Below are 21799 nucleotides of genomic sequence, written 5' to 3'. Positions count from 1 at the left end.
TGTGTCGTTTCTAGGTCATCACAGAGCAAAGAAATATATGTGTATTTACTAATCTGTTTATATACACAAATCTATAAATGTTTTTGTGTGTAACTATCTGTATGTGTATTAGGCTAAATGTGAATTCGTACTAATGTCTCCCACTAATCTATCACCACATGGATCATTCTAGCCTTCTTCCCTTGTTTATCTGTAACCTCCTCCACTTCAGCAGTGAGAAACCCGGCCCCCACCGGCCTCCATTCATTCCCTTAATGGTTCACTTCCAGCATACGTGTGGTTTCAGAATTGTTAACCTGCACTTCTGCGGGAAATACATTTATCAACTACAGTATGGTGCTTATGCACAGTTCCTTTTGCCTTCAGTCTTACAGATTCCACTCATTCCCAAAGTTACTTAGGTCAGCACCTTTTCCCTCTATCTCTTTCAGTAAAGTTGTTCCATACATTTGTAATACAGCTGTATTTTTTTATCACATCTGCATTCTATCCACAGATTCCCCCAATTCCCTAAATTATTATTTTTTCACTTGAATATACTAAGGTTGGCTCTTTGTACCTTAAAGTTTTATGGGTTTTGATAAGTGTACCGTCATATATCCACAATTACAATATACTGAATAGTTTCAACACCCTAAAAAATACCCTGTGCTTCACTTACTCAATCCTATCCTCCCCCTCGCCTGCTACTCCAAATCTCTGGCAACCACTGATCTGTTTATCATTTCTATAGTTTTGCCTTTTTCTAGAATGTCATATAAGTGAAATCATAGGTAGCCTTTCAGGCTGGCTTTTCCACTTGGCAGTACGCATTTACAATTTGTCCATGTATTTGTGTAGCTTGAGAGCTCAATCTTTCTTATTGCTAAATAGCATTCTTTTGATGGATGAACCATACATTCATGCATGTTTATCTGTTCACCAACTGAAGGACATCTTGGTTGCTTCCAGTTTTAGGAAGTTTAAAATAAAGCTGCTATAAACATTTATGTGCTGTTTTTTGTGTGGATCCAAGTTTTCAAATCAGTTGGGTAAATACCAAGTAGTGCAAATGCTGGATTGTATGGTAAGGCTATGTTAGCTTTATAAGAAACTGAGAAACTAGCTTCCAAATTGGCTGTGCCATTTTGCATTTCCACCAGCAGTGAAAGAGCATTCCTGTTGCTCAGCATCCTTGCCAGCCACTGGTATTGCCAGGTGTTGGATTTTAGCCATTCTAGTAACTGTAGGGTGGTATCTCCCTGTTGTTTAAATTTACATTTCCCTAATGACAATTGATATTAAGCATTTTTTCGTACGCTGTCTCATGCTTATTTACACAGTTGGAGTTGGAAAACAGACTCTGTGGCCAGCTGATTGACCTAGATCTAGGATGATTGGTATCTGGACATTAAATTAGCTTCCAAAGATTGCAGCTGGTGATGAGGATATGTTTGAGAAGCTGGCAGCAGGAAGGCATCCGGGCAGGTGAACAGTGATTGGAGCAGTTGCACCATGCTGAGTCCATAGTCAAGAATCAGGTAGGTAAGCAGCAGGCATCCTTTTAGGCTGTGTTCTGTCTCTTCCTCTCGTACCAGATCCACATTCCACCACCTCCTCCTCCTTTTCCTCTTAACACCTTTATGGAGGTATAATTGCCAGCCAGTAAGCGGAAGAAATATGAAATGTGCAATTTGACAAATATTTATACTATAAATGCATATAAACCAGTGAAACCATTACCATGATCACATAATGAATATATCCACCACTTCTAAAAATTTCCTCATGCTTTTCTATAACATCTTCTTCTTCCCTTTATCTGTTCCTCCTCACAGGCAACTACCTATTTACTTTCTGTCTCTGTAGATTAGTTTGTATTTTTTTTTTTGCGGTATGTGGGCCTCTCACCGTTGTGGCCTCTCCAGTTGAGGAGCACAGGCTCCGGACGCGCAGGCTCAGCGGCCATGGCTCACGGGCCCAGCCGCTCCGCGGCATGTGGGATCTTCCCGGACCGGGGCACGAACCCGTGTCCCCTGCATCGGCAGGCGGACTCTCAACCAGTGCGCCACCAGGGAAGCCCGATTAGTTTGTATTTGCTAGAGCCTTATACAAGTGGAATTATGCAGTGTGTATTCTTTTTTTTTTTTTTCCTGGCTTCTTTTGCTCAGCATCATTATTTTGAGAAAATCAGCCGTGTTTTGCATGTATCAGCAGTTCGTTCCTTTTATTGCTGAATAGTATTCCACTGTGTGGGTCATGCCACAAGTTGTTTATGCATTTACTTGCTGATGGCTATTTGGGCTGTCTCCAGTTGGGACTCCTCCATGTAACGCTTCATAGAAATGTCAGTTCATTTGTTTGTAAAAGTCTTTATAGGAATATATGCTTTCACTTCTCTCGTGTAAATCCCGAGAATCGGAATGGCTGAATGATATGTAGGTATATGTTTAAATTTATAAGAAACTGCCAAATTGTTTTCCGCAGTCCCCACTAGCAGTGTATGAGACTTCCTCATCCTCCACATCCTTGCAAGAGCTTAGAATAATTATCCGCTTTAAATGTCAGTCATTATGATAGATGTACAGTGATACCTCACTGTGGTTTGAATGTTACCCATCTTTTCATGTGTTTATTTGCCATCTGTGTATCTTTTTTAAGTGAAATGTCTGTTAAGCAAACCTTTTGCCTAATTTTTAAACTTGGGTTGTTTGCTTTCTTACTAATGCACTTTGAGAGTTCTTTCTTTACACATTCTAAATACAAGTTCTTTATCACAGATGAGGTTTTTTGCTTTTTAAAGTATTTTCTCCCAGTATGTGGCTTTTTTTTTCATTATCTTAACAGAGTCTTTTGAAGAGAGAAATTTGAACTTCTGATGAAGTCAGATTTAGCCGTTTGTTCTTTTATGGATCATGCTTTGGGTTATGTATTTAAGAACTCTTTGCCTAATGCACAGCCACAATATTTTCCCCTGTATTTCCTTCTAGAAGTATTATGGTTTTACGTTTTACACTTAGGTACACAACTCATTTCAAGTTAATTTTTGTATATGATGTTAGATATGAAGTGAATTTTTTTATATATAGATATTCAGTTGTTCTAGCGTCATTTGCTGAATAGACTATCTTTTCTCCACTGAATTGCCTTTGTCAAAAATCGGTTGTCCAGGGCCTCCCTGGTGGCGCAGTGGTTGAGAGTCCGCCTGCCGATGCAGGGGATACGGGTTCGTGCCCCGGTCTGGGAGGATCCCATATGCCGCGGAGCGGCTGGGCCCGTGAGCCATGGCCGCTGGGCCTGCGCATCCGGAGCCTGTGCTCCGCAACGGGAGAGGCCACAACAGTGAGAGGCCCGCATACCGCAAAAAGAAAAAAAAAAAAAAAAAAAAAAAAATCGGTTGTCCATATTTGTGCAGATCTAATTCTAGACTATTCTGAGCCATTTATCTATCTTTATGCCAGTACAACACTGTTTTCATTTCTAAAGCTTTATAATAAGTCTTGAAATCAGGTAGCCTTAACCCTTCAACTGTGCCCTTTTCTATGCCTCTCTTTCAGCATGGAACTCACTATGTTGCCATCAGTAATTGACACAACTGTTTCACCTAGTGAACCAGCAGCCCCTCATAAGCAGGAAGCATGACTTACTTGGTTTTTTAAAAATTAATTAATTAATTTTTGGCTGCATTGGGTCTTCGTTGCTGTGCGCGGGCTTTCTCTAGTACGGTGAGTGGGGGCTACACTTCATTGCGGTGCGCGGGCTTCTCACTGAGGTGGCTTCTCTTGTTGCGGAGCATGGGCTCTAGGCGCGTGGGCCTCAGTAGTTGTGGCTCGTGGGCTCTAGAGCACAGGCTCAGTCAGTAGTTGTGGCGCACGGGACTAGTTGCTCCGCGGCATGTGGGATCTTCCCGGACCAAGGCTCGAACCTGTGTCCCCTGCGTTGGCAGGTGGATTCTTAAACCACTGCACCACCAGGGAAGTCCCCTTACTCTTTTTTTAAAACGTAAATTAGACCATGTCACTCCCTCACTCAACTCCCCCTTGGCATCCAGTCACGCTTGCATGGGGGCAGATCACGGAGAGACCTATTGGCCAAAGAAAGGACTTTACATATTTCACTTTCGATATTTTTCTGTCTCTTTAATTTCAGTCACTACCGCTCCCCAGTCATCCTGGTCTCTTGGCTTCTACTCCACGTACACGGAGCACATTTTCATCTTGTGGACTTTGCACTCCCCTCCCCGCTGCCTGGAAAGCTCTTCCCCTGAGAGTCACATGACTTGCCCCTTCTTTTCACTGAGGTCTCTGCTCAAATGTACCCGCAGAGCCTGCCAAGGCCTTTGCTGACGACTTTGTCTGGAGTGCCTTTTCCATCATCTCTATGCATCCACCCTGAGTTGGTTTTCTTCACTGTGCTCTTCTCTGGCTGACATGATACATTTTAGTATATATTTATTAGTTTCTTTGAAGTTTATTTCCTTCACTAGAGAGTGAGACCTCTGTGAGAGAAAGACTTTGGTCTGCTTTTTTCCGGGTTTTCTTTTTTCTGTGTTCCGCATTGGGGATGGTGACTGGCACATTGTGGATACTTAAAAAATAAATCTTTGTAACTCATTTCTATCTAAAGTAGCTGGTGGATAGGAAAGTGTGTCGAGGAGAGTGAACATAGCAGGTCAGGCTGCTGTTCTTAGAAGGGTTTGCTGCAGGGGTGGCCCTTGGCTGGCATCTGGGAACTTGGATTTCAGGAGAGCTCCCACCACTCCTAGAACGGACCAGAGTGACTCAGGCTGTCTGAACTGTTTGTACAAACAATGTGGTTTATGCTGAACACCTGCCTTCCTTTGGGGAAGGAAAATCGAAATGGTATTGCTAAGAGCGCTTTCTAAAGTGGAGCGAGGGGGCAATTGAGGAAAGGTGACTTATGCATGTCTCCGCCTGGCTGCAATCTGATCTTTTGACCACTTACTGTTCTAACAAAGGCACTTACTGTCCAGAACGTCTGCCAGATACTCAAGATACTTATCGAATCCTTACCCTAAAATAACTTGTGACAGCCTATCTAGTTATTTGGACCCTTATCTTAAAATAACTCATGATTCCTTAAGGACAGATATTTCCTGACTCATATCAGGGTCAATCACAGTTCTTGCCAGGCAACTTTAACAACCTGGTGACTTCTGTCTTTGAAGGCCCCTGACTCCTTCTCTCTCCTGAAACACTCTTTTGGTTTTATCAGAATCTTGTGTCTCCTAAATTGTAATTCTTAAGACCCCAGATAAACTCTTTTCATATTTGCAGCCTTCTGTTTCATTTTTTTTTTTTTTTTTGGTTGACAGTGTCTGGGATTTTGATACAAGCTAGTCAGAGAGTGCCTATGTGACCAGCCCCCAGTAAAAGCCCTGGACAGTGAGGCTCAAATAATTTTCCTGGTAGAGGACATTTCACATGTGCTGTTGTAATTTGATGCTGAAAGAATTAGGCACATCCTGTGTGACTCCACAGGGGGAAGACTCTTGGGAACTTGTGTCTGGTTTCCTCTGTACTTCACCTCATGCACCTTTTCCCTTTGCTGATTTACTTTGTATCCTTTTGCTGTTGTAAATCATAGTCATGAATATGACTATATGCTGAGTACTGTGAGAAGTTCTCCTAGTGAATCGCTGAACCTGGGGAGCCTTAGGGACTCCCAACGCAGAAAGGTTTTTCTTTTGTTTTTTTTCTGGTACGCGGGACTCTCACTGTTGTGGCCTCTCCCATTGTGGAGCACAGGCTCCAGATGCACAGGCTCAGAGGCCATGGCTCACGGGCCCAGCCGCTCCGCGGCATGTGGGATCTTCCCGGACCGGGGCACGAACCCGTGTCCCCTGCATTGGCAGGTGGACTCCCAACCACTGCGCCACCAGGGAAGCCCAGAAAGGGTTTTTTTTTTTTTAATGGAAATTGAACAAATGGTCAACATGAAGGAGGCTTTTCAGCAAGAGACAAGTACCCAGTCCAGTCACAGAGACTAGGGCTCAGGAGCAGCTCTGCCGTCACTGGAAGTTCTCAGGGATGCAGGTGAGACACCAATCTGAGATGATCTAAGACCCTGGAGGAGGCTGGGCGTTTTTAGCAGTAGTCTAGTGAGCTTGGTTGCTGGTTCCAGATCCTATGTTGTTAAGAGGATTAAGAGTTCGTTCATGTAAAATGAGGGGTTCACCTTTCAGGAGCCGTATGTGCTAGCTCTGTGCTAAGCACTTACAAGGGAACTGCAGAGTTCGCTTGGCCAAGCTGCTGAGCCCTGCACTGTGGATTTTGGGTCTCCACGCTCCTTCACAGAGAGGCCACGTTTGCACTGGAGCCTGAAGTGGCTGAGTAGGGACTAAGGGTGCCAGCTCTGAGGCCTGGCTAGAGGGGGAGAAGCAGATGTGAGGGCAGCCACTCTTGCGGGGAGCACTCCAGATGAACAGAAGTCTGGGTCCTTCAGGGATCCCATCCATTCTAGGAATCAGTCTAGTGATTCCAGTCTCCTCTACTGGTTCCCAGTTTCAGTTGCCCCTTCCTCACACTGGGCTTTATGACTGGGCTCCGTCTTTTTCCTTCTATTGAAATTCAGATGCCACATATGAAATCTTCATATAGACTGATCAGATTTTTAGCATTGCAAGAGGAGTTAGGACTGCAAGATCCTATGTGGTGATGGAGCTGAATCAGGGAGGGAACAGCTTCACAGTTAGGTGGCTTGGGGGCAGGACGTCTTGGTCTCTCCAGAGTTGCTCTGTGTGGTACCCAGTAATGGCTGGTTCTCTGCTTTCTCTTTTTCTGCCCTGAGGACTGAGGAATCCTTATGTTGAGATGGCAGAGCCATCAGATTCAAGGATTCAGGATCACAAAGTGGCTACACGGAGGCCAGATGCCCTGGAAAAGCTTTCAGTCCCGAAACAGACTTTTGTAGGAGAAAAAAATAAAAAAACAAAATTTTGCTGTGAGATTTTGGAGTTTGTTAACCAACAGAGCTTACCCTAGCCTGACTAGAACACCTGTTGGCTCAATCTGTTTTGCTCCCCATCCTGGCACCCCCAATTCACCACCCCCCCCAAGCCATGCTAACTATCCTGTTACCATTCAATTGCCAAATTTTAGCCGTTTTAACCAAGCCTTCCATTAACCCCTTTGTCATAAGGACCCAAGGAAGTGATTTTGTTGTGGGGGAAGGTGAGGAGGCCACCTTTTGTTTAATTAGCATGAAAAACTTTCTAAAATCACAAATTATACTCTTCTGGTCCTATGAATGACTGAGTACTTAATTAATTCACAAAGCAGTTGTATTCCTGTGAGTCAGGCAGTCCCCAGGAATGTCAGTGTGCTACAGAAGACAGCCTTCTCTCTCTGTCATTTGCCCACATTATTGAGTCATCATCTCAATAATGAGTTGATGAATTCACATTCTCTGTCCATCATCCATCCAAAGCGGGGTGGTGGGGTGGTGGTGGGGAAGCACCATCACCTCTCTTTTAATGGTTCCTCTCTTTTGATGTCTTCTTTTTTAGCCCACTTTTCAGGCAGCTCCTTTTCATATGCTAACAAGCATAGATTAGCTTTAATAGCCTCTCTCGTTAACTGTCTGACCAGAGTAAAAATATGTCTTGAGACATAGATTCTCCTTCCACACGCCTCTGATAACCTCAAGACACTATGCAGGATCTCTAGGTCTGCGACCAAACCCGAATACAAAGTGCTCTTTTTGAGGTTTGTGGCTCTGCTCTTAGAGTAACTATAATATCAGCATGTCGTCAATTTTGACATTCAGTTAGTAGGCATTGCACATGTTTTATAAGGTAGGGGATTATTAATGGTATGGGAGGGGAGACACAGAAATATCACCCAGTGTCGTTTACATCTCTTCCATCAAAAGGATGGGCAACAATCCATCATAGGAGGTTTAAGTGCCCTCCTGCCAGGGGTGAAAACAGAGACAACAGGAACAGTATTAAACTAGATGACCCCTTAAGGCCCTCTTCACTTTTAGGAGCTGTAAGTGACTTCAGATAATCTCCTTATATATGAGGAAACCAAGACCCACTGGGGTGATAACAACCCTTGTGGTGAGGTGCATCCAGATTCTCTGTTTCCTTCAACATTTAGTGACTTGATCACCTACCATGTGCCAGGCTGGGTCTACCATGGTAGCAGACATAGTGTTCCTGACCACATAGGGCTCATGCCTAGGTTTTCATTTACATCTCTCCTTACATCACAACAAGTAGTTTCAAATTTAGAAGTACTTTCATTTCTAGACCATTCTTAACTCTGAGATGCAAGGATGGCCTAATATTTTCTACACCTTGGCGTTCTTCCCTTAAAAATAATCACTCCTTTAGTTTAAGCATTTCCTCTCTACCCGGTGTTAGTTATCAATGCAGAATCTCTTGGGAGGGAATATATATAAAATCCTTAACCTTTTATTGTTAATTGTTTTTTCATATCATTTTTATGGATGAGAAAACTGAAGCTCAGAGAGCTTAAATGACACGTCCATTTTCCAGTAAATAGTGAATTGAAATCCAATGCACATCTGGCTGATTCTAAAGCCCTCACCATCTTCTCTATAAACTGTTGTAATAGTCTAACTCTGCACGTTCTTGGGGAATACTTTCTGGAACATCATACTAAATAGAGAATCTGCTTGTTCCCTTAATTTTTTTTTCCAGGGCATTTTCTTTTTTTTTTAGTTAACTTTGGGGAATAGGTGCAGTGAAATGGTAGGGGTATTAACTTCTCTCAAGGTAGAAAAGAACGGTTTCAAGGTGAAAGGTACAGGAGAGTTGGAAGCCTAGGATTCTAAATCTGTGAGTAAGAAGGGTGACCAAAGAGGTGAGACTGTTTGTTTGAGAACTACCCACAGTGAGTGAATTCTGAATGGCATGATGTAGGTTGTTGCTATGACACCAAAAAAAAATCCATATTCAGTGCAATGGGATCCCCGTGTGTGTTCTTAAAAAATCAAAGCAGTTTTATGGATATTAAATGTTTAAGTGACTCCAGCAGCTAGAAAGAAAAATCGTCTTATGAATAAAACAGGCCAGCGTCTGATTGCTTGCATGAAAAGTATTTGAAAAATGTGTTTGCAGAGTTCGGGGCTTGGCAGCTTTTGTCTTATGGTGTGCAGTGATAGGAGGCAATGGATGAATGAATATATAAATGATTGTAGGCAAACTACGGAATGTAAAAATTGTGAGAGAGAAAGGAAATTTCTTCAATACATTTTTCCTGAGCACTTATTGTGAGCTCAGCAACAGGCAGGTCTTCCCGGAGCGTGCAGAAGTAGCCTCTGGTATGGGGTCTGGCTTCATCCTTTTTTCATTTATTAGCTAGGATGGTATTTACATATTTGGCTATGTATCGAATCAACCATGAGATTCTAATGTCTTAACACAGTAGATTTTTTAAAAATCAGGTTTATTGAGAAATAATTTATATGTGTTGAAATTCACCCTTTTTAAGTGTACAGATCAACGGGCTTTGACAAATATTTATAGTTATATAGTCACCATTACAATTAAGATATAGAAAGTTTCTATCACCCTAAAAAGTTCCCTTGTGAGCCTTTGGAGTTAATCCCCTCCCCCACCCAGAAACTGACAACTACTACTCTGATTTTTGTTCCTATGATTTTGCCTTCTCCAGATTATATCAATATTTTATTAATGTTACTATTATATTAATTAATATTATGCTGACAGAATCATACAGCATATAGGTTTTTGTGTCTGCCTTTTTTAACTTAGCATAATGCTTTTTGAGATTCATCCACCTTTGCACGTGTCACTGATACGTTTCTTTTTATAGCCGAGTAGTATTGCATTGTATGGCTATGCCACAATGTATTTGTCCATTTACTAAAGAACATTTGGATTGCTCCTGTTTTTAGCCACTATGAATAAAACTTCTATAAACAGTCATGTGCAGATCTTTATGTGGATAATGAAATAAATGTTTATTTATCATTTATGTAAGTGTTCAGTATGGGTTTTCACAATGGACAAACAGCTTTTCTCTCCCCGTTTGCTAACGTGGGAATCTAGGCATCTTTCATCTTGTGGCTCCCTAACCACCTAGGGCCTTGAACCTTTTTGTTTCCAGCCATTGGAAAGGAAGAGGACCTGCTTCTACTATTCACGCCCAGAAAGGACGCACCTTAGTCTTGTTTATATTTTACTGGTAAGAAGTGGACATGTGGCCACCCCCGGATGCAAGGAGCTGGGAATTTAGCCCCATGAACCACTTTATATTATGGACAGGGGTATGTGGATTTTTGGTGGACCCATATCTGTTGGTAACATAATTTATTTGTACAGCAAATATTTATTGAGAGCCCAAGCACTGAGCTAGGTGTTGGAGATAAAGCAATGACAAAACAAACAAGGAAACAAACCAAAAGCTCAAAACAAAAAAAATTCAGCCCTAGTATCTTGAGTTTACAGTCTGGTAAATTTCAGGGGATTATCATGTTTTTATATCCTGAAAACAGTCAGTAGGAATGAAAGTGCCTAATCAGAAAGAGTGGGGTATGGAATAGATATGGGAATTATAAAATGACAGATGAAAGAAAAATCATGGCAAGTGGGTCAGGGAAATCTCCCTGGAGGAGGTAAGATTTCATCTGAGTTCTTAAGGACGTTAGCAATGTAGGTAGGTGGCTGGGGGTAGAGTAGGAATTTCAAAGGAGATAAATCATCCGAGAAAGGGAATAGAAGTAGCCACATGCCTTGGGTATACCTTGCTGGAGGCGGGTAAAGACATTTACCTGAATTCTCTTTGTTAAGATGTCCGTATACTGATCCTTATGCTCCGCTACAAAGATCATTTAAGTTGCTTTCTAAGGAAGTTATGGTTTTTTTTTAACATCTTATTTATTTATTTATTTTTACATCTTTATTGGAGTATAATTGCTTTACAATGGTGTGTTAGTTTCTGCTTTACAACAAAGTGAATCAGTTATACATACACACATGTTCTCACATCTCCTCCCTCCCACGTCTCCTTCCCTCCCACCCTCCCCACCCCACCCCACCCCTCTAAGTGGTCACAGAGCACTGAGCGATCTCCCTGCGCCATGCGGCTGCCTGCCACCAGCCATCCACTTTACGCTTGGTAGTGAATATATGTCCATGCCACTCTCTTGCTTTGTCACAGCCCACCCTTCCCCCTCCCCACATCCCCAAGTCCATTTTCTAGTAGGTCTGTGTCCTTATTCCTGGAAGTTATGTTCAATTTGACTGTCTTCATGGCTGCTGCTCTGTTTTATTGATAGTGTTTGAATGTTTTAAAATGACTGTTTTAAAGTAATTGAATACCCCATGGTGGTAAAATTTTCCATAAATTGAATAAGTAGTCCTATCACTTAGTGGGTGCTTCCTAAATATTAATAGCATTTTTCTAAACAAATTAAGCTAGCAAGAAGAAGGTTGCTTTCTTTCCTTTAACAGAGCAGTTTAGAGAGAACTATTCTGACTACAAATTAAACCAATGACTGTGTAAACCTGGAGATTTATTAGTATGGTTTATCTCATATGTCATTGTGTTATTTAGATGTAGTGCGGGAAATAGAAATCTCTGATAGGTATTTCAGACAGGACGAGATCTAACACAGGAAATTAGGTGCTTATAAAATTATTCAAATGGTGGCTGCAGCAGCAATGTGGGGTCCACTGCTGTAGCTGTGATCTGGAAGTCAGGAAACTGTTGCTTCTCTTGCAGCCAAAGCTGCCACCCCCATGACACAGCAGGTGACAAAAAGTGGTCCCCTAGAGTTGAGACAGTACTTGCAGCCTCGGAAGAATGCCTCCACCTTGTTTGCAGGAGTTTATCTTGCTCCTAGAGCATATATTTTATCCACATTCTTAGATCTAAGGGAGTCTAGAAAATGTAGATTTTAGTCTACTTGTGATTTAGAGTGAACGTAGAAGGGGCTGGGGTAACATTACTAAGCACCAACTGACAACGCTTAGTCCAGTTTTATTTATTTTTCTGGTTCCCTCACTTCTCTGTCTTTCTTTATGTCAGCTAAAGAGAAAATCTTATACGAAAGACCACAGAAAAAGAGATACTGAAGTCATCATTATTATTGTTATTATTATTAATTTTAAATATGACAACTCATATTCCTATCTGATTACATTCCTATAAAAGCCAGTATTAAAAGTAATAACGATTCTCAATTTCTCGTGGGACTATTACATAGCATCAGATATTCTGCTTCCTGGACCCACTGGACTTCTCATGCATTGCCTTGGCTGTGCTACTCACACACATTTGTTGCATCTTCCCCAAATAATTTAAAATCAACAATTAATGAGATAGACATTTTACTGAAGATGTAGTTGTAAGATGGGAAAGAGGATTCATATTACATCCTATTTAATAAGACTGCTTGGTAGATCACTGTGTCTTCCCATCAAAGTTCCTCTTCCCAGCCTGCTTCCCTCCTTCCCTGGGAACCTAGGAATACTCTCTCTCTGTTGTGTCAAGAAATGTAGCCAACACCCTCCGCTTACCTATCTCTACCACTCAGCAAAACAAAAGCTGGACAGTTAGCAGAAATGTCACTATCAATTGTTCCTCAAGCATGGTCTTTTGCCAGGAAGGTGGGCAAATAATAGAGGTTTCTTTTTATTGGGTTGGCAAAAAAGTTCGTTTGGTTTTTCCATATCTTACAGAAAAACCCAAACAAACTTTTTGGCCAACCTAATACCTTATACCCTAAGTGGCTTTTCAAAGCACTCATCCAACAAAATAGTATATTATAGCAAAATGCCATCCTAAGAAAATGTGTTTTCTTTCTTTTATTGTAGTTATTATAAGACTTTTTTTCCCCTAGAACAAGGGTCCAATAGTCAACATTTTAGAGAAATTATCATAAACTATAATTAATAGTATACTAGAAATAATAATTTTATGGCATAAGTCTTTTTAAAGTGTACAGTAATTAAACAAAACAATATAAAACTAATTAAAATCTGATTTAACTTATATACTGTGACATATTTATATTTAAAACTTTTCTGGTTTAAAACACTTTTATGTCTCTGATCCTATTTCAACGCTACAATAATGTTATAAATACACAAGTATTATTATTATTTTTTATTGAGAGGTGTACAACATAATGATTCCATATTTGTATATATTGCAGAATGATCACCATACAGAGTTAAAGATGTTTTTTCCTGCGATGAGAACTTGTAATATTTATTCTCTTAGCAACTTTCGAATATACAATACAGAACTATTAACTATAGTTGCCATGCTGCACAGGTCTTATTTCTTACTAAAATTCTGTGCCTTGGAATAATGAATTCTGAGGCTATAAAAATTGTGGCCAACTTATTTCCTTTGTTCACTATGGGGTATTATGAAGCACATTGCCTCTGTGTATTTCTTCTTTATTTATCGTATCTGATAGTCCCAACCCTATCCAGTTCCATAAAAATAGTGGAAATAATAAGAATACCCAACTTTGACTGCCTATTTTGTGCCTTTGCTTTATAGATACTACTGGAATCCTCAAAACATTACAAGATACATAATATAGTATATGTACATACATGTGGAGGATTATTCAACTTGTCCCAGGATAGAATTTGTAGATACTGGAAATACCATTCAAACCCAGAGTTTTTGTTCTTTCTTCTCTATCTTATTTCCTATATCCTATAAGCAGACACACAATGGTTCAATTTAATTTAACAAATAGTTATTGGATATTAATAACGTCTATCTAATTTGTGGGACCCAATTCAAAATGAAAATGCAGGGCCCTTTGTTAAATTGTGAAGAATTTCAAGATCGCTACAGCAGAGCATTAAATCGAGCACAGGGTCCTCCTAAGCACAGGGCACAGCTCAGGTGCCCAAGCTGGTCCCGGGTGCTGGTTTATGTGACAGCCACCGTGCCAGGCTCTGTAGATACAAATAGGAGTAACATACCATTTTCCTGCTTTGGGAGCTATCAGTTGTGAGTGATTTGGGGGGAGTTTCTTCTTTGGAGTCACTTATACAGTCTGCATTATATTCTCTTGACTATCCTCAGGGGTGACAGATCTTTTCTTTCTGAGGGATAAGATTTCTCGAAATAGCCAAATTCACATGGCTACGAGCTTTGTCCGTAACTTGAGAGAACAGCCTCGGTAATTAGTAATAAAGCCTTTGGTTCAAAACAAAATGTGATTCTATAAGAAGGAAGCTTGATTTTCTTGAGAGACCCTTGACCTAATAAAAAGGCTCCGAAAATACTGGCCTTGAGGATCTGTGAACCAGGAAGCATTCTCAGATAGGCAGACTGTATTGACAGCAGTGCTGATTTGATCTCTGCTAGTCGGCAATAGAAGTTAAAAATATGATCAGTTTCAACACCTTCAAGTCACGCTTTATATGCTTCGGAAATTGTTACCCTGGTATTTTCCTTAAAAAAAAAAAAAATCCCCCTTAGCCGTATGAGTTGTGATAAACCTAGCTTCACTAGAGACTGGTAATGTTGCAAAGAGACTAGTTCAGGAATGAAGATGAATGCACAGATCTTGTGAAATGATGAAACAGTGGAGTTGGATAGCATCCTTCGAAGTTATCCGGGCTTTGGAAACTGTCTCTCACTAACGAGGTCAGGGATCAAATGTGGCATGTTTGGTAACATGCCTTGCAAAGAGGAGCACTAGAGAAATATAAGGAACAATGTAGCCTCTTCTCATTTTATGAAGGACAAAAACGCACCTCTCCAGAGGTGATCATCTGTCTTCTGACTCTTTGCTTCTCAAGGTCAAGCTTTTATGGGCTGAGTCCTGCTGGACCACTGCTGGGATGCTTAGTTATAACCCAGCCTGCTGGCTTCTCACCACTCCAGGAGAGGAGCCAGGCCTTTTTATTTTCTGGGTGATGAATGGGACCTGCCTAATCCCTTGGCTTCTCCACTTTCTTCCTCTGAGTTAGAGGCTGGATGACTTACATTATAGATCGGGTTAGCTCTGAACAAGGGGTGTGCTGGGAGAATGAAATGAAGAATGGCCTCAGTTGTTCTAAGGTTTATTTTCCCAACCAGGCAAGGGAGAACAGTTTCTCTAAATAGGTAGGGACATCATCAGTAACTTGGGCAGCTGTCAGTTTTAATCAGCCGGTGATGCAGTGTCTGTCTTTAAACGATTAGAACCTGTGTCTCAGGTCAGCCAGGGAATCCCAAAATAATCACCATCATTCCAGTTATGAGGTTCTCTCTCTCTCTCTCTCTCTCAATCTCTTTCACGCTTTATACAAGCACTTTGGTTGAAACAGGTTGTGAACCAAAAGACCAAGAGCATTCCTCTGTTTACTTTGTGGATGTGTGTGTGTGTGTGTGTGTGTGTGTGTGTGTGTGTGTGTGTGTATGGCTATGATATTCATAGTCTGGAGGAATGTGCTATTGCTCAATCAGTTAAAAGGAAAGAAAAATATCTCCCTCACATCTTTTTATTTGTTTCATCATCAATTTTAATTTTATTCATTATTGTAAGATATCAGGAATTCATGAGGTGAAAATGCAGTGTCAACTAGTTCAACCTTTAACAATTTGAGAATTTGTATTTTTTTTGTAAACAGTAAAATCTGGTCTGCAGTAAATCTTGCCATCAGTTTACAAGTTTCTCCCCAATCTCATATTTGTAAAATTACTCTTCTATAGCTTGAATCAATGCTTCAGACTTTTTTTTATAAAGCATTTAGTTAAGTACCCCTGGTGTTTAAATTTTTTATCTTTGTCATGAAAGATTCAAATAACACCAACCTGGAAATCTTGGCTTTGAGGATTTGACTTTTAATAGGAAACAACTGGCTGAATGATCCCCTCCTTTTTCCAAATAAACTGATTTCTTAGGCTATCTAGAGAGTTTTATTTCTCTTTAATTTCCCTTACCAGTTTCTGTCTTATCTCTCTGGATAATCAAATCCCCATAAATGTAAAAGCCTTCTCTTTTGAAGGTGCTGCCATTGAAACCCTGACAGCCTTCTTATCTCTGCCCTGAGCTGCTTCCTCAGCCTATGCCGCCCCATTGAATTGTATCTTTTCTTTCTTTCTGTTATGACCCAACACTGAAGTTACATTGTATAATATTCGGGGATATGATGGTTGTATATATGTATACTAAACAAAATTTTTTAAATTATTTATTTTTTGGCTGTGTTTGATATTCGTTGCTGCGTGTAGGCTTTCTCTAGTTGCAGTGAGTGGGTGCTACTCTTCATTGTAGTGCGCGGGCCTCTCATTGTGGCTTCTCTCGTTGCGGAGCATGGGCTCTAAGGCGCGTGGGCTTCAGTAGTTGCGGCACGTGGGCTCAGTAGTTGTGGCTCGCGGGCTCTAGAGCGTGGGCTCAGTAGTTGTGGCACACGGGCTTAGTTGCTCCGCGGCATGTGGGATCTTCCCGGACCAGGGCTCAAACCCGTGTCCCCTGCATTGGCAGGTGGCTTCTTAACCACTGCACCACCAGGGAAGTCCAGTGGTTGTATAAGTTTAATTTAAACTTGCACATTTTGATAGACTGAGTTAACAGCCTCACTGATAAGGATTTTATATCAATCAACCAATCAATCAAAATATTTACTTAGCTGCTGATAAGACTGGAGGCTAAGTCACATATTAGGAGCCATGAGGCATGGTCCTTAGTTGCTTTTGCGAAAGGTTTGCATTCTAGTACATGCAGCCCTAGAGGCTTGAACTGCCTCCCCAGAATTCCAGGGAGAGGGCACTGTTGGCTTCTTTGCATCACTGTGCTTTGCTTCTGCTGTAGCGTCTTCACACGGTGTGACATTTGTGGTTGTTGGTTCCTCTCCCTATACTGTCAACCCCCATTTACATTTGGATGTTCAGCAACTAGCACAGTGTATAGCACCGTGAATACTTCCATCTGGATGACTGGTGGAGAGAATGCACGTCTGCAAGTTTGCTTTTACCCAATTCTGAGCTAATACTCACCATGTAGAGTCCTGTTAAATTCTAGTCCAGCATAATCCCTGGCAGAAATTAAATTCATGATTTTGTCTCTTTTTTTTTAGATAGAGGTGCCAGAGATTTTCCTAGGCTGCCTTTAGGTAGAATTACTCTATCACACCCATCCTTGCCTCTTTCCCAGCCCAAGGCAAACAAGCTGATGTTTGATGCTTTATTTTCTTTTGGAGAAATGGGGTTTTACTCTTCATAAAAGAGGATGGCCTGCACTATTTTGGATTTCAGGGCCAAAGGGAGTAGTATACGGATCCTGAGAAGGATGGCAAAGGGAAGGCGATTAGAGCTGTGTTCCTTATGGTAGCAGATTCCTGAGGCTATCTGCTTTCTAAGTCTGGTTTGAAACCCAGGGTGTTGACGAGGGGACTGTACTGCAGTAACAACATCACACCCCTGCCCATTCTTCAGATGAAGTAGGGGCCTCTGTCTCCCGGTGTTCTGGGGAACAGCTCCCCTGGCCTGTGGTTTGATCCTCCCTAGTGTCTATGCTTTGAAGAAGATGCCTGCTAATCTGGCCACTTCTTCCATGTCTGAGGTTTGGTGCAGACCGGCGGAAATCTCCCCAGTTACTAAGCTGTGGGTTCTGCTTTATCAACGGCCTCTTCATTTATTTGAAGGTACTTCTCACCAATTTCATGATCCATATATAACTTTGGGACTGGGGTTTATACTTCCTATTCTGTGGGTGGGGTGAGGAACAATGGTGAAGTTTGAGCTAGAGTGATGAGTAAGTGGAAACGCCTATTAAAATTGATCACGGGGCTTCCCTGGTGGCACAGTGGTAAAGAGTCTGCCTGCCGATGCAGGGGACACAGGTTCGTGCCCCGGTCCGTGAAGATCCCACATGCCACGGAGCGGCTGGGCCCGTGAGCCATGGCCGCTGAGCCTGTGCGTCCAGAGCCTGTGCTCCGCAACGGGAGAGGCCACAACAGTGAGAGGCCCGTGTACCGCAAAAAAAAAAAAAATTGATCACGTCATTTCAATAGAATTAAAAGAAAGACTTTTTTCTTGCAGCAGAATAAACATTTATGAGCACATAAGCTGCACCAGCTGCCGCATGCTTCTAACAAAGGGAGTTTTTGCCTTTAGTATCCAATACCTTCAGTGTCCGTTCTGCAAATGTTTGCTGCCCTGTATTTACTCTCCGGCACCTCAGTATTTTCTTCATTTCTTATTCTTTTTATGGTCACGTCTACTCATAAGAGTAGGTGTGAAGTTTGTTTCTGTCTGTTGGTTGATGAAACTTTAAACTGAGGAATCTTTTCTAGGAGTGCCTGTATTTTAGCAAGCACAGACCTGTAAACCAAACAGTTAGAGCTCAATACATGAACTTTTAAGTGCTGGCTAGTGAAGTCTAAGATATTTTGGAGTCATTCGATATTTTGGTTCTCAATCTCCTGAAATGTGGTGAATCATCCACCCCAGCAGAATGATTTGGGATATCACTGGTCAGTGATATTGTTTAAAGCTTTCATTGATGTCAAAGTATATTTTACAGGAGTTGATGTTAAGTATCTCCCACGACACCAACCTTTGTAGTAAAGAATGAGCCTTGAAATGGGTCTTTGTGAAATGGCAGCCCTAAATCTCGCATCATCTTTAGCACTGAGCCCAGTGGCTGGAACTGAAGCCTGGAGAGGTCTGCAACATTTCAACCTGGTGTTTACGTTTGAATCCAACTTGACTTCATGAAGTCCATGATGGTTATGGGGAGGGGGTACTAGGTGGCCCTCCTTCTGGCTAATATTTGGATGTCTCAGGTTAGGGACATTAAAATGTCATGAAGGAAGGCAGGAAGTGTTAGGAGGAGAAATCCTTAGTTTGATGTGTTAATCAACCCCCTTCTGTCTACTGGACCCACCAACAAAGGTCTGCTCCTTGTTACTTTATGGGATGTCTCAAGGAGGAGAGACATTATGGGAGAGACATCCCATTACTGTATGGGATGTCTCTAGGAGGTTTCAACGGAGCCTGTTGAAGCTTTTCACTCCATTGGTTTAGTCTTTTTCATAGACTCTTGCTGGGGGTTCGGTCTATCCCAGTTGGACCTGAAGTTTCCAGGTGCCCCTTCATGCATGAAAACTTCAATTCCCCACAGCAAACCAGCCCAAGCGCCTGGGCGCTCAGCCCCGAGAGAAACCGGGAGCACTACTTATCCAAATGAAGACGTCAGACCAGAGGCAGGAAACAGAGGAAGGTAATTGTATTACTTTTCTATTGCTGAGTAGCAGCTTAAATCTATACAACTTTATGATCTCAGGTTCCGTGTATCAGGGGTTGAGCATGAGTTAGCTGGGTCCTCTGCTCAGGGTCTCACCAGACTTAAATCAAAGTGCTGGCTGGGGCTGTAATCTGATTTAGCCTCAGGATCAACTTCCAGGGTCACTAGCTGTTAGCAGAATTCAGTCCCTTGTGGCTGCAGGACTCAAGGCTGTTTGCTCCTTCAAGGCCAACAGGCAAATCTCCCTGACTTCAAGGAGGGAGAGGGCTCATTTAATTGGGTTATGTCCACCCAGGATAATCTCCCCTACTTAAAAAAAATCTCCCTTTTTATTAACTCAAAAAATCAAAACTTAATTACATCTGCCCAGTTCCTTTGCTTTATAATGTAATAATCACAGGAGTGATTCCGTCATATTCACAGGTCCTTCCCATACTCAAGGGCAGGGCCTTATGGAAGGCTCGCATGCCAGGAAATAGTGGCTCTCTTGGGGGCTGTCTTAACATTCTGCTTATGAAAATGATGAAAAGGGCATGATCCTGGGAGTCAGACGGTCCTGGGTTCAACTCCTGCCCTTGGTCTTTCCTATCTGCTCAGTAACACTGGTTTTCTGATACCTGACCTATCACATGAGGATAGTCACGCCTACCACGCAGTCTTGGTGTAGAGATCTGAGGTAGTGTGTGTAATGATCTAGCACAGCAAGTCCCCCATCAGCAATGTTACTGTGATTTAATTGTTGCAGAAAAGTTTTTGAAAGGCTTTGGAATATTGAACGTTTGCAAGTCCATGGAAAGACTGAGGATTTACCGAGTAATAACCGGGTAATTTCACATTTATTTTTATGTTTTCGGTTAGTTCAGCCTAAACCACAAAATTCGAACAAAGAAGATGTGAAAAATCTAGCCCAGACATTGCACACTTTAAGCATCTGATGATAAGGATAGATAGAAGGAAAATGATTTTCTTATTTTCGTAATAGAGTAATTTTTCTATTTATAGAAATAAAATATGCAAATTATATAATTTGGGAGCTACATATAATATAAATACAAAGAAGACAACCAATATTAACAGTTGGTTTGTTTCCTTCCAGTTTTTTCTCCTTGCAAAGTTTATATTATTAGTATCTTTCTATGCATACAATTACAGATCCTTCTTATTCAAAGTACCATTAGATCATAAGAAGGTTTCTTCTCTTTCGACAACTTTTAAATTAAAACCATCATTTAAAATGGTTACACCCTTCAGAAGTTGTATAGATTTAAGCTGCAATTTTATATTAGTTTGTGTGGTTATTTGATTAATGTCTCTCCTCCCCAACTGGAATATAAATTCCATAAGAATAGGAACCAAGTGTCTTGTGCATCATTGTTGTATCCCTAGCACCTAACAGTACCTGGCATGTGACAGATAAACAATAAATACTTGTTGGAAGGCTGAAAGAATGAGTAAATGACTATATCTTGTGGATGTGCTATAATTTACTTTGCACTCTATTGTTGTTAAACACTTTTGTTATTATTATAAATGAGTTGCAGTGAGCACTGCACATACATCATTTTCCATGGGTAAAGTGGTTGCTTCTTTCCACAGTTTGGAGTGCAAATTACATGTTCCATTTTCCAAAATGCGATGTACTAGTACCCACCCAGGAATACTATACCATTTCTATAAGTGTCAAAGAATAGGCAAGCATCTATAATATTTTTGGGGGGTCTAATTTGGGATTTACCTTAAACTTTATTTTTTTATGTTTAAAAATTTTAATTAATATTTAAACTATGTTTCTGATCACATAACAAGACACACTGAACAAAGTTATTTTATGAAAATAATATTCTAAGTAAATAAGACAAAATAAGAAAAACATTATATAAAAAGATCTTAGAAATAGCATCATTTATAAACAGGAAAATCCATAAACAAAATAAATGTTCAGCAATATGGCAGTAAATTATGGCAAAGTAGAGTAATTATTATGAACACTTCTAATTTACAGTGTCAATATAGAAAAAAGCAGGATACAAATTATATGTATGGAATAGTCTTATTTGTGAAATAATACACATAGAAAGTAATAGTTATCTGTGGTTGGATTGTATGCTTTTAATTTCCTTCAAAACTCTTTCTGTAAATCTTAAACTTTGTTCAGTACATCTATAATATTTTTGATGAGAGGATCTGATCTCGTTGTGCTCTCTTGGTTTGCTGATTATAACATGGGGCACACTGGCTATTGATTAATAATTGTATTTGACAGGTAGGGCCCAAAGTGGGTATTTTGTGAAGGTGTTCTGTGTTTTCCTGATGACCCCCAAGTGCTTGGATGGCATCTGGGTATAGTAAAAGAGATGTTCTTGCAGTAGACAGAAGTCTAAAAATGGGTCCCAAGATTCCATGACTTAATCTCTAGGACCTGTGAACATAATGAGCTATTACTACCATAATTATGTCATGTTTTATGGCACAGCTGACTTTAAGATAGAGAGATTATCTAGATGGACCTGATTTAATCACATGAACCCCTTTAAAAGCGAACGTTTTCTCTAGTTGGTGGCAGAAGGAAACAAGAAAATGCTATCCGTGTCCTCCC

The sequence above is a fragment of the Mesoplodon bidens genome (genome assembly GCF_964165515.1).
Source record: "Mesoplodon bidens genome assembly, chromosome: 8".
NCBI classification, from domain to species: domain Eukaryota; kingdom Metazoa; phylum Chordata; class Mammalia; order Artiodactyla; family Ziphiidae; genus Mesoplodon; species Mesoplodon bidens.
The sequence above is the reverse complement of the archived record's forward strand: the minus strand, read 5'-3'. Positions refer to the sequence as shown.